The sequence below is a fragment of the Rhinopithecus roxellana genome, chromosome 6, assembly GCF_007565055.1.
Source record: "Rhinopithecus roxellana isolate Shanxi Qingling chromosome 6, ASM756505v1, whole genome shotgun sequence".
NCBI lineage: Eukaryota > Metazoa > Chordata > Mammalia > Primates > Cercopithecidae > Rhinopithecus > Rhinopithecus roxellana.
Window position 1 is genome coordinate 84699377 of NC_044554.1, and position 24564 is coordinate 84723940.

Here is a 24564-nt window from a genome sequence, read left to right on the forward strand (position 1 = left end):
TACAGCACTTCCAACTCTAAAATAGTACCTCTCAATCCTGTCCATCCAATGTCATGGGCTCCTTATTCTCTTCTGCAGCTACATATTTGCTATGCTTTGAATGTGTCCACCCACATTCATATATTGGGCTCCTAAACTCAATATATGAAGTGATGGTATGAAGAAGTGGGGCCTTGGGAGGTAATTAGGTCATGAAGACGGAGTGCCGAGAGAGCTGCCTCTTCCCTTCCACCACGAGGCACCATATGATGGAAGAAGCAAGACAGTACCATCTATGAACCAGGAAGCAGGTCTCATCAGAAACTGAATCTGCTGATACCTTGATCTGGGACCTCCTGTCTCCAGAACTGTCAGCAATAAATTACTGTTGTTTAAGCCACCCCAATCTATGACATCTATGACATTCTGTCACAGCAGCCTGAAGGAACTAAGACAGTCTTTAAAAGAGCAGTTGACAACTCCACCCGCCATTTCTCATAACTCAATCACCCTTCTGTTCACTACAACTGGATTTGTCCTCATATCTACCAGGCACTTTCTATTCCTTGTTACAACTGACCTTTCTACGGTTTATAACATGACTAAGAAGGATAAGTACCCTTTACCCCTCGGAACCCTCTGCTCCACCATCACCATCACCTATTGCAGCCATCTCCCAGTCTCCTCCTTGACTCTGGCCAGCTCTCCCTCAGGCTTTGTTGCGAAGTCTTACTTCTCTGTTTCTCCCATGACTGCACGTGTTCTCTGGGGTCCCAAGCTCCTTTGTTATCCTCCCAAGACACTTCCTATCTGCAGCTTCTAGACAGGTCCAGATGGTTTTCTTTTTTTCTTTTTTTTTTTGAGACCGAGTCTCACTACAACCGCTGCCTCCCAGATTCAAGCAATTCTCTGCCTCCCAAGTAACAGGGATTGAGATTACAGGAGTGTGCTACCATACGCAGCTATATATATATATATATATATATATATATATATATATATATATATATATAAAGCTGACAGTGCTCCTGATAGTGCTCCCAGGCCATATATATATATATATATATATATATATATATATATATATATATAGTATTTTTAGTAAACACAGGGTTTCCCTATGTTGGCCAGGCTGGTCTTGAACTTCTGGTCTCAAGTGATCCTCCCGCCTCAGCATCCCAAAGAGCTGAGATTACAGACACAAGCCACCATGCCTGGCCAGATGGTTTTCTGTTATAACTTTTACTAATTGCACAAACATTTCAGGAAGCTATAAATGTCTGATAAAAGAAGGACCTACAATTCTTTTATGATTATAATTATGATTATGATTATTGAGACAAGGTCTAGCTCTGTTAGCCAGGCTGGAGCACAGGGGTGCAATTATGGTTCACTGCAAACTTAACCTTCTGGTTTCAATCAATCCTCTCACCTCAGCTTCCTGAGTAGCTGGGACTACAGTCACGTGCCACCCCATACCCGGCAAAGCATTCTTCATTTCAGCAATCATTTTCCAGTGTATGCTCTGCTAATATTCATATCCATTTTTACTTTCTTGTTTAAACATGTTTTATATAAGAAGTAATTGACTGTACACATGTATACCATGTGTTTGTGTGCGTGTGTTTGTATTTTATAAAAGAAATTTCCCTTTACACTAACATTCTCCTCAGGTATCCTAGAATTTAGACCTGCCTGTCTCTATAACCTGTCACAATCAACCACTAACAAGTTAGTGTTAAGACATGTGGGGTTTTGCTTTATTTGATTTAATTGAGCTTCATAATTATTCATTTTTAAAGTTTTAAATGTTCCAACAGGTTTTTAAAGACACGCCCTAGCTCCATTTGCATCTTATGTTCTTAATCCCTTGGTGTGTGAGAAAGAAAAGTGACTCTAATGCTTGCAGAGGAATTAGAACACCTTTCAGGAAACTTGCATGAGGAAGTGGGTCTGGGGTGCAGAGAACTGGGCTATTCCATTACATGCTGTGGAGGGGAGTTGCTGCTGGGACCAGTTACCCTAACACAGAAGAAACCAGGGCCCACAGCTGTCAAGATCTTTTGTAATTCAAATGGTAGAGAAAATATACAGTCACCAGGGTGCACTCAGAAAGGGGCTGGACTGGCAGGAGCTGTGTCTGTAACAAACTGAGTCTCTCCACAGGAACACAGCTGCTCCAGCTCTGTCCGTTACACTTTCCCTAGATATGCCCTGACATTTTGTGCCCTGGAGGAGGAAAATCCTCCTCCCTAATTCTTAGCCTGAATGATAGTGCTCCCAGGCCAGTATTACCCACAGGAGAAGTTCACTACAAAAGTAATACCTGCTGGAATTTTTGGATAGTTACTATAACGAACTCCTTAAAGAAAATAAAACTGCAAAGTTACCTGTTTTATCAAAAGCAGACCATGAGTAGATAATTTAACAAACGTATACGTTTTAACAAACTTGACTTCCTGGGATGACTAAAAGGAGCTGACACGAAGCCAAGAGACTGAATCTAGCATTCCTGGTTCAGAGATTCACTGGGCTGCAGACCTGCTTGTTCTAGGAAGCGATGGTTTTGCATCGTAGCAGGGCAGTGGATGACTCAGGAGGTCACTAGAGAAGACTAGGAGGACCTGTGTTCAGATATAAGCTTTTCCATAACTAAGGCTCAGTTTTACTTTCTATAAAAATAGAGATAATGCGTGTGCCTGTACCAGATGGCCTTGAGAGACCACATCTCTCAAGGTAGCCTGGGTAAGCAGGTGGAGGCAGAAGGTGATGGAGTGAGCAGCTGCATGAGTAAGGTGCAGCAGGGCACGAAGTGGCTTCTTAAAGTGATGTGTCCTGTGACCCAGGACCCAGGCGGAGATGCAGATTTCCTCCTATGACTGAAGGTTTTCAGGGAAGATGGATCTATTGCCTGAAAACTGACTCTGAGCACATTTCTCATCAGGTCTTAATCACAACATTCTTTCCTACATCAAACAGAGATAATGACGGGTCCTGATTGGATTGGGAGAGACTTAGGTATGATAACCCATGAGAAGTTTTTAGCATTGTGTTTCTAAGAAATAATGGAATAATAATAGGATAATACCGTTAATAATTATGACAGAAAAATATATTCTATTATTATTTGTATTACTACTCAGTTGAAAATGGGAACCCAGAATCATCAGGGAAGTTTGTCACCAAGAAGTAGTCCCAGAGGCAAGGTTTTGGTTTATAAACAAAATTCTAGATTTAAAAGGTGAGCCAGACTCAGGGAACTGTTAGTGAGAATTCCATTACAAGAATCAATATAAAGGGTAGGACATGGAAACGGGTCCCCAGAACGTGGCCAAAGCCTGACACGTTGGGCTTAGATCTGAGATCCATGGTGTTATGATGAGATTCTAAAATTCTCTTAGAGTGAGGGCAAGATTCCAAAGCCGTCTGCGCAGGGCCTCAGGACAGTGGGGCAGGAGGCAGGAGCTTCCGCGAGCATAGCCTTAGGCATGACCTTAACCTGCCCACATGTTTCAAATTAGTGCAGAAAGCCAGGTTTTAAATATGAAAATGAGGCTGGAGATGAGAAAGCCTTCTCGGATTACACTCCGAAAATACATTGTAAATTAACACTAAGACTGAACATTAAAAATAGAAGAAACAGTTGAAAATGTATGTCAACACAAAAGCCTGTACATGGATGTATTTAGCAGTTCTATTCATAACTGCCAAATATGGAAGAAACTAGTAAGTCTTTTAGTATGTGAATGGATAAACTGTGGTACATCCAGACAATGGAATATTATTTTGTCTTAAAAAGTAATGAGCTGCTCACCCCTGTAATCCCGGCACTTTGGGAGGCCGAGGCGGATGGATCACCTGAGGTGAGGAGTTCTAGACCAGCCTGACCAATACCCTGAAAGCCCATCTCTACTAAAAATACAAAAATGAGCTGGGCGTGGTGGCATGTGCCTGTAGTCCCAGGTACTTGGAAAACTGAGAGAGGAGAATCACCTGAACTTGGCTGGGCAGATATTGCAGTGATCCTAAATTGTGCCACTGCACTCCAGCCTGGGTGACAGAGTGAGACTCCATCTCAAAAAAAGAAAAAAAAGTAGAGAAAGAATGAGCTACTAAACTATGAAAATACATAGAGTAACCTTAAATGCATATTGCTAAGTGAGAGGAGCCACTCTGAAAAGGCTACATACTGATATAATTCCAACTATATGACATTTTAGAAAACTGTGGAGACAGAAGATGAGTGGATGCTAGGATTGCAAGAGAGGGAGGGATGAATGGTAGAGATGGGATTTTAGGACAGTGAAAATACCTTACATGATACTACAGTGGTAGATACATTTGTCCAAACCCATAGAATGTATAGCAGTAAAAGTGAACGCAGGGCGCAGTGGTTCACGTCTGTAATCCCAGCACTTTGGGAAGCCGAAGCGGGTGGATCACAAGGTCAGCATTTCGAGACCAGGCTGGCCAACATGGTGAAAACCCGTCTCTAAAAATACAAAAATTAGCTGGGCACACTGGTGCATGCCAGTAGTCCCAGCTACTCGCTAGGCTGAGGCAGGAGAATCACTTGAACCAAGGAAGCGGAAGTTGCAATGAGCCGAGATCCCACCACTGCACTCCAGCCTGGGTGACACAGTGAGACTGTCTCAAAAAAAAAAAAAAAAAAAAAAAAAAAGTGAACCCTAATGAAAACTGTAAACTTTGGGTGATGACGATGGATCAATATGGGCTCATTGAATGTCAGGAATGCACAGTTCTAGTTAAAGGCGCTGATAATGGGGAGTCTGCGCATGTGTGAGAACAGGGGATATATCAGACATATCTATACTTTCTTCTCAATAGTTCTCTGAGTGTAAAACTTATCTGAGGAATAAAGTCTTAAAAAAAAAAAAAGTAAGAAACGTGTATGCCATTGCCTTAGAATGGCAAGCTTTGGTTTTGCGTTAGAAATCACCATCTACAGGCCGGGCGCGGTGGCTCAAGCCTGTAATCCCAGCACTTTGGGAGGCCGAGACAGGCGGATCACGAGGTCAGCAGATCGAGACCATCCTGGCTAACACGGTGAAACCCCGTCTCTACAAAAAAATGCAAAAAACTAGCTGGGCGAGGTGGCAGGCCCCTGTAGTCCCAGCTACTCGGGAGGCTGAGGCAGGAGAATGGCGTAAACTCGGGAGGCGGAGCTTGCAGTGAGCTGAGATCCAGCCACTGCAGTCCAGCCTGGGTGACAGAGCGAGACTCCATCTCAAAAAAAAAAAAAAAAAAAAAAAAAAAAGAAAGAAAGAAAAAGAAATCACCATCTACAGCGGTGGCAGTTCAGGCCCCTGTTCGCAATGCTCTGGGGGCTCCAAACATGTCCCACTGCCCGTCACTGCCCCCATCTTCTGCCACCCTCACCACAAGCCCAAGCCACAACTGCTGCTTTCCTCTTACTGACCTTTGCTCCTTGTCATCTGGCTGGAGGGCTTCTTACTTATTGTGCGCTTGTGTTGATATATTATGACTCAGGAGTTTCATACTAGGGTTTTATTTTTCCTTTTACATTAAGGTCTCAGGGCAAATGGACCTCTCTTTGGAAAGCTTCTCAATCTGTAGGAGCTGTCTCTTCCTCCTCTTGCCTTTGTCAGCAACACTGTGCTGCATGCTCTTTTGTTTGCCTAGAGGCATATATGGCTGTCTGAAATTGTCTTGTTCATTTGTTTGCTTACCTGTGTATTTGCTTTTTCCCTGTACTGCTATATGAGCTCTGAGAAACCAGGGATTCTGTGTCATGAACCCCTGTAGCCCAGTACCTGCTTACAACAGCATCCAGCCCTGACCTGTGAAAGGACAGGTAGTCCTGCCTGTGCACTTGGTGGTGGGGAGGGAGAGTATCTGCTATTTAGTTACCTATGTAGGTGACAGTATTCACTAAATACCATTCGGCCTTAAAAGGGCAAAAGTACAATTTATGATGAGGCCAAGAGTAAGACCAACTTTCTTTTATAAAACTTACCATAGGCAGATTAAGCAGCAGAAACCATCATCATGGCAACTACTACAGACATCACTTTATGGAAATAGTCTTGTTTTGAAAGCAATGAGACTTTAAGACCATGTGGTAGGTTGACTTTAAGTCTCACCTACAACACAAGATGGATTAGAAGAGAGAAATAATGAAAAATAAATCCTTTGAAACTGCATCAGATGCATGAAATATTATAGAATCCTTTCATGTTGGCTGAATGTAGCACTGGAACAAACTGTAACCATTTCCAGTGATAGAGGTCTTAATTCTGGCCCCTCCATATACCAGTCGGGTGATTGACTAATTTTTGAATGTCTCTGATCTTCAGTGTCCTTATTAAAATTGGGATGTTCACATGGCCTTGTTGTAGGTTGAGAAGCTGATGTGATTCAATATATTAAATGCCTGGCACTGTATCTGGCTTGGAGGAAATGAATGATCAATACAAAACAAGTAGTAACCACAGTTGTCGAATTTATTCCCACCCCAACCTAAGGAGGCAGGAAGGTCAGGTGTTATAACTGATGGAGACATAGTGTAGTACAGAGGTTCCTCTTGGCAGAAAAGCATTGTGTAAAATTCTATTTTTTTTTTTTTTCTACCCTCCTAGTGACTCATAGGACAAGTGTTTCACATTTTTTGTAAGTGTCTGTAATTCATCGAAGTTTTTTTTTTTTCTTTTCTTTTTCTCTTTTAACTTTTATTTTAAGTTTAGGGGCACATGTGCAGGTTTGTTACATAGGTAAACTTGTATCATGGGGGATTATTGTACAGACTGTTTCAATAGGAAGGTATTAAGCCTAGTACCCATTAGTTATTTTTCCTGATCCTTTCCCTCCTTGTACTCTCCCCCTCCAAAGGGCACAGTGAGTGTTGTTCCCCTTTAGGTGTCCATGTGTTCTCATCATGTAGCTCCCATTTATAAGTGAGAGCATGCGGTATTTGGTTTTCTGCTTCTGCATTAGCTTGCTAAGGATAATGGCCTCCAGCTCCATCCACATCCCTGCAAAGACATGATCTCATTCCTTTTTTTAGTGGATGTATAGTATTCCATGGTGTATATGTACCACATTTTCTTTATCCATTCTATCACTGATGGTCATTCAAGCCGAGTCCGTGACTTTGATATTGTGAAGAGTACTGCAATGAAGATACATATGCGTGTGTCTTTATAGTAGAATGATTTATATTCCTTTGGGTATTTATGTAGCAACAGGATTGCTGGATCAAATGATATTTCTGTCTTTAGGTCTTGAAGGAATCACCACATTGTCTTCCACAATGGTTGAACTAACTTATACTCCCACTAACAGTGTATTTCTTTTCTCCACAACCTTGCCAGCATCTTTTTTTTTTTTTTTTTTTTTTACTTTTTATTTATTTATTTTGAGACAGAGTCTCGCTGTCAGCCGTGCTGGGGTACAGTGGCGTGATCTTGGCTCACAGCAACCTCTGTCTCCCAGGCTTAAGCAATTCTCCTGCCTCAGCCTCTCGAGTAGTTGGGATTATAGGCGTGTGCCACCATGCCCGGCTAATTTTTGTATTTTTAGTAGAGATGGGGTTTCACCATGTTGGCCAGGCTGATCTCGAACTCCTGACCTCAGGTAATCCACCCGCCTCTGCCTCCCAAAGTGGCATGAGCCACTGCACTCGGCCTTTACTTTTTAATACAGCCATTCTCATTGATATAAGATGGCATCTAATTGTGGTTTTGATTTGCATTTCTCTAATGATCAGTGATGTTGAGGTTTATTTCATATGCTTGTTGGCCACACGCATGTCTTTTTTAAAAGTGACTATTCATGTCCTTTTCTCACTTTTTAGTGGGGTTGTTTGCTTTATTCTTCTAAATTTAAGTTCCTTATAGATTCTGCATATTAGATCTTTGTCAGATGCACAGTTTGCAGGAATTCCTTTGCATTCTGTAGGCTGTTTACTCTGTTGATAACTTCTTTTGCAATGAAGAAACTCCTTTTTAAAATTAGATCCCGTTTGTCAAGTTTTGCTTTTATTGCAATTGTTTTTCACTTCCTCATTGTGAAAACTTTGCCAGTGTCTATGTTCTGAATGGCATTGGCTAGGTTGTCTTCCAGGGTTTTTATACTTTTGGGTTTTATCTGTAAGTCTTTAATTCATCTTGAATTAATTTTTGTATATGGTGCAAGAAAGGGGTCCAATTTCAGTCTTCTGCATATGGCTAGACAGTTATCCCAGAACCACTTATGGCATAAGGAATCTTTTTCTCATTGCTTGTTTTTGTCAGCTTTGTCTAAGATCAGATAGTTGTAGATGTGTGGCCTTATTTCTGGGTTCTCTATTCTGTTCCATTAGCCTATATGTCTGTTTTTATACCAGTATCATGCTGGTTTTGTTACTGTAGTGCTATAATATAGTTTAAGTTGGGTAATGTTATGTCTCCAGCTTTGTTCTTTTAGCTTAAAATGGCCTTGGCTATTTGAGCTGTTTTTTATTTCTATATAAATTTTAAAATAGTTTTTCTTTAGTTCTTCAAAGAATCTCAATGATAGTTTAATAGGTATAACATTGAATCTATAAATTACTTTAGGCAGTATGGCCATTTTAACAATATTGATTGTTGATTTTTCCTGTCCCTGAACATGAAATGTTTTTCCATTTGTTTTTGCCATCTCAATTTATTTGAGCAAAGGTTTGTAGTTCTTCTTGTAGAGATCTTTCACCTCCCTGGTGAGCTATATTCCTAGGTATTTTATTCTCTTTGTGGCAATTGTGAATTCATGATTTGATTATCATCTTGGCTGTTGTTGGTTTATAGAAATGCTAGTGATTTTTGCACATTTAATTTGCATCCTTGGGTTTTGATGCAGTTGTTGATCTGTTTAAGAAGCTTTTGGGCTAACATGATGGGAGTTTCTATGTATAGGATTATGTCGTCTGCAAACAGGCATAGTTTATGACTATAAACTTTCTCTTTTTCCATTATATTTGTATGCCCTGTATTTCTTTCTCTTGCCTGATTTCCCTGGCCAGGACTTTCAATACTATGTTGAATAGGAGTGGTGAGAGAGGGCATCCTTGTCCTGTGGTGCTTTTCAAGGGCAATGCCTCCAGTTTTTGCCAACTCAGCATTATATTGACTGTGGGTTTATCATATATGGCTCTTACTATTTTGAGTTATATTCCTTCGATACCTAGTTTATTGAGAGTTTTTAGCATGAAGCGATGTTAAATTTTATTGAGAGCATTTTCTGAATCTATTGATATAATAATGTAGTTTTTGTCTTTAGTTCTGTTTCTGTAATGAAACACATTTATTGATTTGCATATGTTGAACCACCCTTGTATCTGAGTGATAAAGCCTACTTGATTGTGATGGATAAGCTTTTTGATGTGCTCCTAAATTCAGTTTCCCAGTATTTTGTTGAGGATTTTTTGCATTGATATTTCTCAAGGATATTAGACTGAAGTTTTCTATTTTTGTCATATTTCTGCCAGTTTTGCCATCAGGATGATGCTGGCATCATAAAATGAGTTACAGAGGAGACCCTCATCCTCAATTTTTTGGGATAGTTTCAGTAGGAATGGTACCAGCTCTTCTTTGCACACCTGGTAGAACTTAGCTGTGACTTTGGTCCTGGGCTTTTTTTGGTTGGCAGGCTATTTATTACTGCCTCAATTTCAGAGCTCATTACTGATCTGTTCAGGGATTCAGTTTCTTCCTGGTTCAGACGTGGGAGGGTGTACGTATTCAGGAATTTATCCATTTCTTCTAGATTTTCTAGTTTGTGTTCATAGAGGTGTTCACAATATTCTCTGATGGTTGTTTGTATTTCTGTGAGGTCAGTGATTCTTTGGGCTCAGAAATGACGTAATCTCTTTGTCATTTCTGACTGTGTTTATTTGAATCTTCTCTCTTTTCTTCTTTATTAGTCTGGCTAGAGATCTGTTATTTTATTAATCTTTCCAAAAATAATCACCTCCTAGTTTTGTTGGTCTTTCAAATTTGTGTGTGTGTGTGCGTGTGTGTGTGTCTCAAACTCCTTTAGTTCAGCTTTGATTTTGGTTATTTTATTTTATTTTTTTTTCTGCTAGCTTTGGGATTTGTTTTCCCTTGGTTCTCTAGTTTTTTGTTTGTGGTATTAGGTTGTTAGCTTGAGATCTTTCTAACTTTTTGATGTGAGTGTTTGGTGCTATAGTTTTCCCTCTTAGCACTGCCTTAGCTGTGTTCTATATTCTAGTATGTTGTATCTTTGTTCTCATTAATTTCAAAGAACTTCTTGATTTCTGCCTTCGCTTAATTATTTACCTAATGTCATTCAGGAGCAGGTTATTCAATTTCCATGTAATCGTGTAGTTTTGAGTAAGTTTCTTAGTCTTGAGTTCTAATTTGGTTGCACTGTGGTCCAAGAGATGTTAGGATTTCCGTTATTTGCATTTGCTGAGGAGCGTTTTACTTCCAATTAAGTGATTGATTTTAGCTTATGTGCCATGCGGTGATGAGAAGAATGGATATTGTTGTTTTTGGATGAGATTTCTGTAGATATCTATCAGGTCAATTTGATCTCATGCTGAGTTCAGGTCCTGAATATATTTATTTTCTGTCTCAATGATCTAATACTGTCAGTGTGATGTTAAAGTCTCCCACTATTATTGTGTGGGAGTCTAAGTCTCTTTGAAGGTCTCCAAGAACTTGCCTTGTGAATCTGGTTGCTCCCATGGTGAGTGCATATATATTTCAGATATTTAGCTCTTCTTGTTGAATTGAAGCCTTTACCATTATGTAATACATTCTTTGTCTTCTTTAATTTTGTCTTTATTGGTTTAAAGTCTGTTTTGTCAGAAAATAGGATTGCAACCCCTGCTATTTTCTGTTTTCCACTTGTGTGGTAGATTTTTCTCTATCCCTTTATTTTAAGCCTATGTGTGTCATTGCATGTAAGATGGGTCTCTTGAAGGCAGCATACCAATGGGTCTGGGTTCTTTATCCAGCTTACCACTCTGTCTTTTAATTGGGGCATTTAGTCCATTTACACTTAAGATTAGTATTGATGTATGTGAATATGATTATTTCATCATTATGTTAGCTGGTAGTTTTGCAGACTTGTTTATGTGGTTGCTTTATAGTGTCACTTGTCCATGCACTTCAGTGCATGCTGTAGTGGCTGGTGATCGTCTTTCCTTTCCATATTTGATGGTAACAAATTCCCTCGGCATTTGCTTGTTTGGAAAGGATTTTATTTCTTTTTCGCTTATGAAGCTTAGTTTGACTGGCTACAAAATTCTGAATTGGATTTTTTTTTTTCCTTAATAATGTTGAATATGGGCCCCTAATCTTTTCTGGCTTGTAGGGTTTCAGCTGAGATGTCCCTGTTATTCTAATAGGCTTCCCTTTGTAGGTGACCTGACCTTTCTCTCTAGCTGTCTTTAACATTTTCTTCTTTTATTTTGACCTTGGAGAATCTAATGATTATGTGTCTTGGGTATGATCCTTCTTGTGAAGTATCTTACCGGGACTCTGCTTTTCCTGAATTTGAATATTGGACTCTCTTATTGATGAACTTCTCATGAGTGATATCCTAAAATATGTTTTTGAAGTTGGTTCCATTCTCCCCATCTCTTTCTGGGACCAATCAGTCATAGATTCAGTCACTTTACATAATCCCATTTTTTGGAGGTTTTATTCATTACTTTTTATTCTTTTTTCTCTATTCTTTTCTGCCTGTTTTATTTCAGAAAGCCAATCTGCAATCTCTGAGATTGTTTTCTCTGCTTGGTCTGTTCTGCAATTAACATTTGCGATTGCATTATGAAACTATTGTACTGTGTTTTTCAGCTCTATCAGGTAGGTTATGTTCTTTTCTATACTGGCTATTTTGTCTGTCAGCTCCTGGATTATTTTACCATGGTTTTCAGCTTCTTTTCATTGGGTTTCAATGTAGTTCCGTAGCTCAATGGTCTTTTTTTCTATCCATATTCTGAATTCCAGGTCTGTCATTTTAGCCATCTCAGCCCAGTTCTGAATGCTTGCTGGAGAGGTGATGCAGTTGTTTGGAGGAAAGAAGGCACTCAGGCTTTCTGAGTTTTTAGCATTCTTGTGCTGATTCTTTCTCAACTTCATGGGCTGATGTTCCTTCAATCTTTGAGGCTGCTGACATTTGGATTTTTGTTCCCCTTTTATCCTATTTTATGACCTTGAGAGTTTGATTGTGGTAGAAGGTAGATTCAGCCAACTGGTTTCATTTCTAGGAGATTTTAGGAGGCTAACACTCAGCTCCCAACTCCTGGTGTGAGTGCTGTAACTCTGGCAGATTTGTACTGAACCTTAACTTTGTCTTCTGGCTCCTTGAGGCTTGGAGTCCACTGTGCTGGGGGTGGGGACACAGATGCGAGGTGCAGCAGCTGCAGCAGAGTGCTAGGAGATGCAGGGGTACCTGCATCCCTACAGACATTCACGACAGTGACAGAGGCAACACAGCTGGAAGTTGGTGGGATGGGGAGGGAGCTCCTGCTGGAGATTGTGTGCGTGGTTGCACTACACATTCTGTTGGCTGGGGGGCAGAGTGCTAGCCAGTGCTGGACTGGGTGACTTCTCTGTGTTTCGCAAGCAGGAGTGGTCTCAAATTTCATATTCAAACCCCTGCTCCAGCACTTATCCTCTAAATATAATCCAACAAGACCTTTTTTAAAAAACTGTATGCACACATATATGTGTCTGCATGGGTGTTTTTTGTGAATATTTTACACAAATAATCATTACATAAGTATAACTAAGGTTCAGAGGATAATAAAGGAAACAGCACAAATGAACCTGTATCCACTATTCAGTTTAGGAAAAAGATTATCATGATAACTTAATGTTCCCCATAAGCCCCTTCCAATGCTATGCACCTCTCTCTTCATTTCCCCAAGAGTGACCATTATTCTGAAATGGGTGTTTATAATAAACTGCATTTTGTATATAGTTTTCTTACCTCTATCTTTAAAGTTGTACTGTTTCATTTTGCCATTTTTAAAATTTAAATGGATGACTGTATGTTTTATGTATTTTTATTTGATTCGTTTTTTCCTGCTCACTATTGGATTCCTAAGATGTCAGCATGTTATCAAAAATGGTAGTTCATTCTTTTTTATTGTTTTATGTGGTCCCATTGTGAGAAAATAACACAACGAATTTAGCATTCTAAAATGATATATTTTGTAGGTTTTATTTTCCCTCATGTGATTTTTCCATATTACAAATAGTATTGTCACAAGCTTTCCTGTATATATTTTCTAGTGTGTGTGTATATATAGGCATTATATATATTTATACTCTATAAATAGTATATATATAATATACCATATATAAAATACATATGTATTTACATACATATATAGATGTACACATTTTTTGTTCATTCGTTTTTTGAGATGGAGTTTCACTCTTGTTGCCCAGACTGAAGTGCAATGATCTTGACCCACTGTAACCTTCACCTCTCAAGTTCAAGTGATTCTCCTGTCTCAATCTGTAAAGCTGGGATTACAGGTGCCTGCCACCACACCCAGCTAATTTTTTTGTATTTTTAGTAAAGATGGGGTTTCACCATGTTGGCCAGGCTGGTCTAAAACTACTGACCTCAGGTGATCCGACCACCTCGCCAGGCCTATATCTTCTAGTATAGACATGCAACAATTTATTTAGGGTATCAAACTCTTAGTTCATAGGGCGTTTGTTCAATTTTCATTCAACTATTGAGTGTTGGCAATTGTCTATATGGCAGGTACTGTTGGGGCACCAAAGTTAGGGTATAGAATAAAATATACAAAACTTCATTTCTTTATGGTGCTTTTCTGCAGGGAAAGGCAAATAGTAAATACAAAAAAACATAAAATATTATGTTGGCCAAGCAGATAAATGTGGTTATGCTGCTGTGATAAATAATCCCCTTATCGAACTGACTTGAAAATAATTTAAAATATTATGTCTCAGTCATGTTACATGTTCTTTATATGATTGCCAAGGAGCTTTCTCCACATTGTCATCTTTCTCATTTTGTGATCCAAGATGTCCAAAATGTCATTCTCTGGACTGTGCTAGATACTGAGGAGAAGGGAAAAAAGAATGCAGCAAAGTTCATGCAGGCTTTTCAAGGTTCTACATGCAATCAACATTTATTGCTGCCTCTCCCACCTCACTGCCAAAGAAAGTCACTGTAGCAGGGGACAACAAACTCCCACCATGCACCTGGTAGTAAGATAATAATCAGATATTTGCAAGTAGCCCTAGTGATTAGCACAAATAGAATTTATTAGATGATGATGATAATACAAGAAAAAAATGCAATAGCATGAATATGCAGGGTTTGAAACAATATTAGGAGAATGATTAGTCCCTTTTAGATGGTAATCATAGAGGATCTCATGAAGAAGATGGCACTGGAATAAATAACCAAGCAGTCATTGTAGGAGACACTCAGAGTGAAGACCACTCATAGAAAGAAAAAATGCTTCATGCAGAAGCTTAAATTGTGTGTTCTAGCATAGAAGTAGGAGTCGACTTCCAACACTTAAACTGGAGGTAGATTGGGAAAGGACTCTTGAAATTTGACATTTACTCTGATTTCAAAAGATTGAAGTAAAAGAATTTAAGCACATATATTTTAGCAATATAACCATGGCTGCTAAGGTGAAACATTCAGGATGATGGAAGAAGGGAGGAGTCCAAGCCACGAGCTGGGGGAATGGTTAGGAGGATATTTTAATAACTTGGGTGAGAGATGAGGGCGACATGAATTGGGGTGATAGAAGTTATGGTAGTAAAAGTAGTCAGATTTGAAGGAGAAGAAGAGCAGTTAAAGAAGGCTTCAAGGTTTAGGCATTGAAAGAATGGCATTGCCACATACCAGGAACCAAGATGGGTATGTTTGGCTTCAGCAACAGAAAATAGTAACAAAATGTTTTCTAAAGCAGTTGTATCTTTTACCCATCCCATCCATAAGATATAAGTATCTCTTTTGTTCCACAGTGTTTGCTATTTTAACTTTTTTGAAATGTTATCTTGTTTTAATTTTCATTCATAATTCCTTGACTTTTAATGAGATTGAGTGCTTTTCAGATATATATTTGACAATTAGGATTTCTTTTTTCCTCAGAAAACTGATCCAGTTACTTTGTCCACCATTGTGTGTGTGTGTGTGTGTGTGTGTGTGTGTGTGTATGTATGTGTGTTGCATTGCATGATTTTATTTTGTTTTGTTTCAGAACTGTTTATGTATTCAAGCAGAATTGAAAACATCTTCTAATTTATTGCTTACATATTTTCTTCCTTCTATGTTTTATTTTATCAAATGCTTATAAATTTGCAATTTTAAATTTTGTCTCTTATTGACATCAAATAAATCTAGGCTGTAGTAGTACTTTCTTGTATTTTAACCCAACGTTTTAGATATATGCTATTTCTATTTGTCTCCAACACAAATTGATTATTTTTCATAGTACGAAGTTGTCCCAAGAACATTTATTGACTAGTCCATCTCTTTTCCTGTTGTATTATTTATTGCTAACAACAATTACTGCAAAACTTGGTGGCTTAGAAGAGCAAACATTCATTTCAAAGTTTCCATGTATCAGGAATTTAAGAGCAACTTAGTGGTCCCGCTTCAGTATCTCTCATGAGGTTGTGGTTAAAATGGCAGCTGAAGTTGCAGTCAACCCAAGACTTGACCTGTGGCTTTTGGCAGGAGGTCTCAGTTCCTTACCTCATAAGCCTCTCCAGAGGGTTGTCTTAGTGTCCTTACATGGCAACTAGCTCACCTAAGGGAAAGTGATCTAAGAGAAAAAAGAAAGCAGCAGTGTCGTTTATGATCTGTTATGAATGTGGCTTTTTAGAAGCAAGTCACTAGGTCCAGCCCACATTTAATGGGCTTCTAGAAGACAGAAGCATAAAAAAAAAGGTGGGGATATCATTCAATCCCCACATAAATGGTTTGTATGATCAATTCTGTCATGTTTCACATTTGCTTATATTCATAGGTCTGCAACTAGTTCCACTGGTCTATTTGACCATTTGTGCACCAATTCTTGACTGTTAGAATTACTATGAATTTATGGTAAATCTTTACATATGGCAAAGCAGGATTCTGTCATGTCGTCACCGTCATTGCATGTTGCTTTTCTTTTTCTTATTTTCTTTCCTCTTCTTCCCCTTCTCCCTCCTCATTTGTGTTTTTGTTTTTCTATGTTTCCTCCTTAATCTTCTTTTTCTTCGGGAATGTTTATCCTTTACTCCTCTGTATACATTTTAGAATCATCTTTTCACCTTTCATGAAGAAATTTGTTACAATTTTTATTAACATTATATTGACTCTAGCTATAAATTTGAACAGAGGTACTTCATGGTACTGAGTTTTCCTATTCATGAATATGTCATATATTCTATTTATTCAGCTTTACTTTGATGTCATTAAACACAATACTGCAAGTATCTCTGTAGAATAATTTACATAATATTTAGATTTACTTATAGTCACCTAATATTTTTGGTTGCTACATCAAATATATTTCTAAGTTTTCTTTAAGTTATCTAACTTTTTGTGGCTGATATATAGAAGCTATTGATTTTAAAAACAGTTATCTTATTTGGTTTACTAGTGAGAATATGTGATGACTTCTTACTCTGTTATAGACTTTAGAGTTTCTTATATTTACAAAACATCACTTGTGAACATCAAAGTTTTGATTTCCTTTTGAAAATTCTTATAACTTTGATTTACATGCTTAAAAGTTTGATAATACTGCTTACCCAAGAAGAGTAACATCAATTATGCCATCACTTTTGCTTGATTTATTTTCAGGAAAACATTACAGTATCTAAAAGTAAAGAATTGTAGGTAATCTTCATTTAGCTGCATGGAGTGAGAATTATTATCAATAATATGAATATATCCAGTTAAATTCAGTGGTAGGGTTTTATAATGGTGTGAACATCATGTTTTATGCCTCAATAATGCCCTCCACTGGCACACATTAAAAATAGCCTTGAATGGATCTACTAAAAGAAGAATGGATCAAGGAAAAAAGGAAGAAGAGATGGAAAAGATACAATGTTGAGCTCCTTTCAATCTGAGAACATATCTGTTTAGTCAATTTAGCAAGCAACTCAATCCTTTCTCACCATCTGTTTTAAATCCCGTCTCCAATGTTCATAAAACTATTTCTCTACGAGTAATAAATGATGTAATATGTTTGTTGTGTTTTCTTGCCCATTTTGGTACATTAGTAGCCGTGATATGCATACCTCGATGAGAGGAAATGTACTCGTTAGTCCAATTGATTGAACAATGACTACTACAAATACTTCATATATTCTCATTTTCACATTTTCTATGGTTGCTTGTCTTCTGCTGCAGAATAAGCAAAGTGTAGATTAGAGCAAGTATCAATTTCCACCAACATACTTTTGCTGAATGCCCCATTCCCCAGCCACCAACACACACACACATCTATGTTCAACTGAATTCTCCTGCCAGCTATGCGCAGTTCTTTGTCCTTTGAGGACTTCTACCTAAAGCTGTTCTCAGACAATTTAGTGTCTATTGATATTGAGTTCAACTTCTTTCCACATAAGTTGTTTCAGTATATACAAGATGACTATGCCATTATTTGTTCCATTTCTGTACTGTTTGAGCTTACATATGCATGCTCACTTAATGACCCTAGTTGTAAGATTTGGCTAAGGTATCTGCCATATTGTTCTAATTCCCTTCTGAACTGGCATAACTGTAATCCACCTTAATTTTTCTTTAAAATTCTCATAGAATTTACTTTGGGTGTATTTTATCATACAATCTTCTAGGTCCCTGATCACAGTGGAAAGTCCGTAGGCTTCTGGCTTAAGCATCTATAATGAAGAAAATACTCCCATGAAGTTATAATTCCCCTTTGCCCTCTGCCATTGAATGCATGGTTCTCAGCCCACCTGCTGTGCAGATTTACCAGTACCTTCCTCCACCAGATGAAGGAATGCACCTCTGATGGGTGATGTCTAAAAGCCAACTTGATCCTCATTCCAGAAGTTTGTGAAACAAACAAGCTGTTTCATCTCAGCTGAAAAGAATTATAGCTTCCTACTAGCTGGTAGTTGAGTCACAAAGATCTTTGGAGGGCTCTATCATTGTCTACAGAGGCAACAAAGCTCCCTGTTCATGTATGAGACAGACTCTTCATGCTTTCCATGTCTGCAATTTTGAATATACCGTTTCCTCTGCATCAAGGAGCTCTACTGAGTCTTGCCATCTGTATGCAAACATTTCTCTGAGCTGATAGGCATTTCTAATCTCAAGATTATCTGGAAGCTTTTCTAGGGTAGAAACATTCTCTCGTAACATCCAGGAGCAAGCTACAAATGGTCTTCCAATTTCTTCAATACTGCTGAGTAGCAGTACTGTTTTTCTGCCTGAGGCTCCAGTCTGCATGGATTCTAGTTGCAGATGCTTCAAAGAGTATCTGGGTGATTGAATATTTACATCCCAGCTACACTGCCTCCTCAGCAGCCCCATTGTAAACATTGATTGTTATATCTTCTCTGGGCTCAATATATGTTTGTATTTCTTCCTTGTGTCTTTGTGAAAAGGACCCAGCAGGATTCCTGTGAGGCTGATGTGGCTGTGCCCAAACCCAAACAAGCCTAGGAGTCTACTGGCTTCCTCTTCAGAGGTGGATTAGTAAAATTATCATTTATTTCTTACAGTTTGAATGCTGTCTCTGGCCGTTTTACCTCATGAGATTCACAAAATTTCTCAGACTAAACTGGACATTTAGCTTTAGCTGAGTCTATTCTCCAGCTTCCATTTGTCACATGGTTGACTGCAGTTCTTCAATCCACCTGCTTCTTTTTTCTCCAAGGAGGCAATTATAACAACAAATCAGTGAAGCACTCCAACTTACGTTTAACAGTTAGCTACCAAAACCACATCTCCTCAGTCTCTGAGAGGATGCTGGTATATTTCAGTATCTCTGACAAAGTTGTAAAAGAGGACTGCAGATAACTTTACATAAATGCAAATTGTGCTTGGCTGGTTCAAAAATAGGATGAAAAAGAAGCAATTATCTACGTCTACTCTGGACCTCAGTTAGCCTTGGTCTATTGCATTTGTTATGTAATGTTTCTCATGTGGGGCACATGGCTGAAGCAAGCTCACTTGCTGTAGCATTTCATCATCAGTATTCAACTGTCAGTCTCAAGAAGTTCTTTACCTTGATCCCAGCCAAAATGGGTTGGATAAAATGGAATTAGTAAAAAGCAAGTATCCTAATTCAACCATTTGCTTCATTAGAGAAGTGGTTTCTTGTTTCCAAGTGGGAATTCTATATTGCTTCATTTTTCCACAGAAGAAAGCTTGGTCCATGACACAGGTCCCCACGGACTGGGCAAAGGGTTCACTTTGTCATCCATGTTGATAGAACTATAGCGGCAGAGCTCCATAACATTAATTTCAGTTATGTTTCAGGAAACAGCAAAGCAACCACACCTGCAGTTTGCTTTCCATTTTGCGGTTGAGCCATAACCTTACTTCCTTCAATGCCACCTTTGAACCCTGCAGATTTCACATTCGGGCTAATTATAGTGCATGGACCTCCCTGTACCTGAGTCAGTGATCCCCAAAAATATTTCTTATCACAATTGGGTCATTGCATGCACATCGTTGTAACTGATGTTAGATCCCCCAACAAGGCTTAGACAAGCAGTTCCCAGGTCTTCTGCCAGTTATTTTAAGATTCCATGAATTAAACTGAAGAACATTCTAGCCCTTCTTCAAATATTCTCATTTTAAATTGTGACTCCCATAAGTGAATATTAATTCACCCAGATTGAGTTATGTGATACAAGTAGCATGTACGGTATTTACGTCTTTAAGAGATGTGTCATATTTAGTATTTACACCTCCTTCTCACTCTCTACCCCTCACTGTAAGTAATTACTACCATTTCTATAGCAGAAGTCCCAATAATTTTCTCTTCTACTTTTTGATTGCAGTAAAATACCCATAACATATATCATTTTAACCTTTTTAAGTATACAAAGTAGTAGCAGTAAGTACATTCACAATGTTGTGTTACCAACCATTACCACTGGTTCCAGAAGATTTCATCATCCCAAGTACAAAGTCTCTATCCTTTAAGCAATAACTTCCAACTTTTTCTTCTTGACAGCTTCTTAGGAACCTCTATTCTACTTTTCATATCCATGAATTTGCCTATGCTAGACAGTTTAAGTGGAATCAGAAAATCATACTCTCTTTTTTATCTTATTTTTCAGAAGTCATGTAAACCACTTCATCTATTTAAGCTGATTTTTTCTTTCCCACATTTTTGAACATGTTTTCTGTTGGTGTTACTTTTCTTTTTTTTTTCTTTAATTTTTTATATTATTTTTGAGACAGAGTCTCGTTCTGTTGCCCAGGCTGGTATGCAGTGGTGCAACCTCGGCTCACTCTAACGTCTGCCTCCTAGGTTCAAGCAATTCTCGTGCCTCAGCTTCCTGAGTAGCTGGGACTACAGATACACACCACCATGCCCAGCTAAAGTGCTACCTTTCTTTTCAATAGCAGAAATCTCTCATCATTTCACCCCGTGAATGGTAGCTGAATTATCAGATTACAGTTAGCAATTACTGACTACTGAATGTTTTGATGACCCTCAAAGGAGTAAGGTTACATAAGATACTCAAAAACTGAGGTGATCCTTGTATAATAGCATTTGCCATGGTCTGTGTCAGTGGCCTTAAATGACTGTGTCTCTCAAATGGTCATAGAACAAACACCAGGTTTCCTGCCTACACTGTTAACATCCCTACTATTTCAGAAAAAGTATTCCATTAGTTAGTCTTGATGGTTTCTTCTCAGGGCAAGTTAGCTAAGTTCTACTCTCTTGATCTGTTTTTCAAGTAAGTTGCTATACCATTTGGAAAAGTTTGTGTCAACTTGGAAATTTTTAATAAATCCAAATTATATCTTCTACTTACTAGTTTATAGACTTTGGTGTCCGAATCTTCATTCCCCAACCCTGGTTTCTATTCTGAGAATTCTTTATGGTATGAATGTGTAGGTTTTTGCTGATATTTTTCAGAAAATAGCCAGCTCTTTCACTGAATAACCTCTGCATTCTGTGGTAATCTGGCCATGGCCCCGGATACTTCTGTATTCTTTGGGGTTGATCACTGGTTGAGAGTTACTTCACGAGTGAATAACCACAGAAGCAAGGTAATGCCTTCCTGAGATGGAAAGAACTGGTCTTTCTTCTTTTACTTCCATTGCCCTTTAGATTTAGTTTCTGCCTAATTTCCTCCTTTAGATTTAGTTTGTTGTTGTTGCTTTAAACCAGGCTAACAGCATTTAGTGAATAGTATTAGTAACATGCCCTCTTCTTGAAATTCTCTCTCTGTCCACTGAACCAGACCTCTCGCTCTCACTCTCCATGTCTTTTAAATTCCATTACTGATGAATCGTCCTGGCCACAAGCTTCTGCACCACCTCACAGCAAGGACGCATAGGAGACATTTCTAGCACTAGATTCTCATCATACTTTTGTCTACTCCTCACACTTTTAACCAAATAGGGACTTTGCACCTAATTTGTGGACCTGATAAATAATCTCACCATAGGCAGTAATCTGTGTGGCCTCTACAAATGGTTGAAGCCTCAAAGCAAACTCACAGACATTATAGATTTTTCCCAACTTCAAACTTTATTAATAATTCAAAGACTACAAGCAAAAATACAGTCCAGGATTTGTGATTTCTTGTTGGGCATACATGCTCAAAATAGTCTGCAAAATCTTTCAAGTTCTCTCCTTTTCGGACCTGGAGCCCATTCTTGCTTTAGAATAATAGACAAGAGCTAAAAACGTCAACACTACGTGCCAGTGCAGTTGAAGCCATTTAAATCTAAGACGCTTCATTAGTCACACAGGGATAAAGGGATTATGTGACTAACTTCCATTCGTAGATTTGCTTGTTGTATAAATTTTATACCATGAATTTATAAATTCCATGTTTAGTTAAAATCAACATGTCTTGACATACCAAGCATATGCTGATAAAAGTAATTTTTAAATTGAAAAGACTCTGGTCAGTAATTTATGTGCTAGCAAAATACTACTACCATAGCCACAAGGTTGTTTTTTCTATGTCAGCATTTCCTTGGTTGATCCAAGGAGAAAATGAGTGAATTACAGAACGAATGATTTCTAGATTAAGTATAGCTTTTATTGAACTACTGACTGTTAACACTTCTGTATTAGGATACATACTAGTAGTGCAATAGCTCCATCATATGATACACATATGCTCCACTTGGCAGATAATTCTCAACAGATTTCCAAATTGGTTGTACCAAGTAACACAAATGTCAGCAATTGTGAATCTGATTTCCTATTTTTACACATACTCAGCAGCAACTAGGTCTTGCCACTCATTCTCGTGTTCACCATTCAGATCGTGTGTCATAGTATTTTATTTTGGTTAAATTTCCCTGATGTTGAAAAAGGTGCTTATTTGTTTGTTTGTTCTTTTACTATTCTCTCCTCTGTCCTTTTATGAATTGCTTGTTCAAGTCTGTTGCCTATTGCCTCTCTTGGGATATATGTCATTTAATATTGTTGTGAAGTATTTCATTTTATATTTCTGATAAAAAATCTTTTTCATTATATCTAAGGCAAATATCTTCTGCTAATCCATGGTTTGTGTGTTCCTTTCAATAGTGTCTATTGATGAACACAAATCCTTGATTTTCATATGGTGCAATTTGTCAGTAATTTCCTTTATAGTTATTTTTTTCCTAAAATGATTTGTCTCCAGATAAAGATGATATTCTTGTAAGTAATCTTCTAGAAACCCTGTAGTTTATAAAATAAATATTTAAATTTATCTTCTCCATGTAATTCATTTAGGTATAGAGGTAAATGTTTGAATACTTTTTACATGATTATCCTCTTAATCCACCACCATTTATTAAACAGACTCTCTCTCTTCTGCTTTCAAGTGTCACATATACCATTAATAAAAATGTCCAGTGGGTGGATCTGTTTCTGGACTCATAAATCTATTGGTCTCTTTGCTATCCATGATCTAATATAACACCACTTTGATTAATGTCACTTTGTAATACATCTTGCCAATAAGGACTGTAGGCTCCCAAGCATTGTTCTTCAGCTTGGGTTTGACACTTTTTGGTTTTTGGTTCTTTGCATTTTCATATGATTTTAGAATCAACTTTTCATTTTACATGTACACATGCACACACACAAAAATGTTTACCTAGCTTTTCATTAGGATTTAATTGAAAGTATAAATTTCCCAACACTTTGGGAGGCTGAGACGGACAGATCACGAGGTCAGGAGATCGAGACCATCCTAGCTAACATGGTGAAACCCCGTCTCTACTAAAAAAAATACAAAAAGCTAGCCAGGCGAGGTGGCGGGTGCCTGTAGTCCCAGCTACTCGGGAAGCTGAGGCAGGAAAATGGCATAAACCTGGGAGGCGGAGCTTGCAGTGAGCTGAGATCTGGCCACTGCACTCCAGCCTGGGTGACAGAGTGAGACTCTGTCTCAAAAAAAAAAAAAAAGTATAAATTAATAGGAGAGAATTAATTTTTTGTAATATTGATGTTTCAGTTTATAAAAATTATATATGTTTCAATTTAGGCCTTTAAATACAGTAATAATATATAATTACATATAATAATATACATTATATACAATAATATGCAACATAAATATGGAATATCTTACAAATACATTAACATTAACATAATATATAATAAATAGAAAATATATGTATTATATTTAAATATAATTTTATATATAATATAAAATACTTTTATAGAATAAAATATATAATAATTTATATAATAATAATAACATAATTTTTGTAAAAATCCTGTATTTTTGTTTAGATTTACTTCTGTGTGATGTTTCTTGATGCCTTTGTAAGTGATAGAATTTAAAAGTTATTTTATAATTGCTGATATCCAATAATATTATATCTAGAGACATTGCTAATTTCATGTTTATTCTCATAGATTACCCATAAATATTTAAGGAAATTACAATAATAGTAACATTTTAATTTCTTACTATACAATTCTTATAAATCTAATTTCAATTTCTTCTCTTATACCTCTGACTAGGACCTCCAAAAAAAATGTTTAAATTATGTAGCCATAAAAAGCATTCTTGTCTCATTTCTGATTTCAAGGAGCAAGCTATTCATATTTTATCATTAAGTATAATAACTCAGAGTTTTCTTTTTTTCTCTTTAATTATATTTTATGTACTAGGGTACACATGCACAACATGCAGGTTTGTTACATATGTGTACATGTGCCATGTTGGTATGCTGCACCCATTAACTCGTCATTTACATTAGGCATATCTCCTAATGCTACCCCTCCCCCATCCCCTGACCCCACAACAGGCCCCAGTGTGTGATGTTCCCCTTCCTGTGACCAAGTGTTCTCATTGTTCAATTCCCACCTATGAGCGAGAACCTGCGGTGTTTGGTTTTCTGTTTGTGCGATAGTTTGCTGAGAATGATGGTTGCCAGCTGCATCCATGTCCC